This window comes from Miscanthus floridulus, unplaced genomic scaffold (genome assembly GCF_019320115.1).
Source record: "Miscanthus floridulus cultivar M001 unplaced genomic scaffold, ASM1932011v1 fs_296, whole genome shotgun sequence".
NCBI classification, from domain to species: Eukaryota; Viridiplantae; Streptophyta; class Magnoliopsida; order Poales; family Poaceae; genus Miscanthus; species Miscanthus floridulus.
Genome location: NW_027096537.1, coordinates 2,296 through 3,270, shown reverse-complemented (window position 1 = coordinate 3,270; position 975 = coordinate 2,296). Strand labels below are relative to the sequence as shown.

At 34.9% G+C, this 975-nt stretch overlaps 1 non-coding gene across 1 annotated transcript; it reads left to right on the top strand.

The window, feature by feature from the left end:
- Positions 1-407: 407 nt before the first annotated feature.
- Positions 408-488, top strand: TRNAL-AAG (transfer RNA leucine (anticodon AAG)). Its single transcript has one exon. It is a non-coding gene; the product is annotated as a tRNA-Leu (tRNA).
- The last annotated feature ends 487 nt before the right edge of the window (positions 489-975 follow it).

Genomic DNA, 975 nt, shown 5'->3' with positions numbered 1-975 from the left:
TCTACCTTTACGGATATGGTATTTATGGTTACCGCTACCGTTTTTGTTTAGTCAAAAACACAGTAAAACCTCAGAAACGAGCCTCGAAAACATGTTTTTCCAGTTTTGCTTTTATCCCTACTAGTTGCCTCTGAGAAATCTGATTGTTCGGGGGTAATAAAACAACTTTACTAGCTGCAGAAGTTTTGTCATGATGGAAGGAAATCAAACTTGAAGCTCATAGCACAAGCAGTTTGTTACTCTATCAGCTAACCATGTGTGGGTTTGATGAATCCAATACGTGTACCCTCGAATGTTTTGGTGCAATAAAATCCTTGTCTTCTCACCCAATAAAAAATAGAATGCAGAAAATGCTCTCTCCTTATTTATCACTATTAGGATGTTATTCTGGTCTTCATAGCAGCACTGACGAGATGGCCGAGTTGGTCTAAGGCGCCAGATTAAGGTTCTGGTCCGAAAGGGCGTGGGTTCAAATCCCACTCTCGTCAATTTTTTCTGTTTTTCTATTTTTATTTCTAATCATTTCGCAAACTCTTTGTATTTTCATTTCTAATATTTTCGGAACCTCATGCGTTATCTATTTTTATTTCTATAATATTTCACAAGTTCATTGTATTTTCTTTTGTAACATTTTCAAAAGCTCAAGCGTTTTCTATTTTTATTTGTAGTCTTTTCACAAGCTCTTTGTTTTCTAACATTTTCACAAGCTCAAGCGTTTTATATCTTTATTCCTAACTTTTCACAAGCTATTCATTTTAATGTTTTCCCATTTTTATTTCTAATCTTTTCACAAGCTCTTTGTATTCCATCTAACATTTCCACAAGCTCAAGCGTTTTCTGTTTTTATTTCTAACTTTTTTCACAAGCTATTCTGGTTTGAGAGGGCATCTGTTCAAATTCCACTCTTTTTTCTATATCTACCGGCAAACATGCTCGCGCGTTATAATGGAACCTAGTACGTATATGAATAAAACT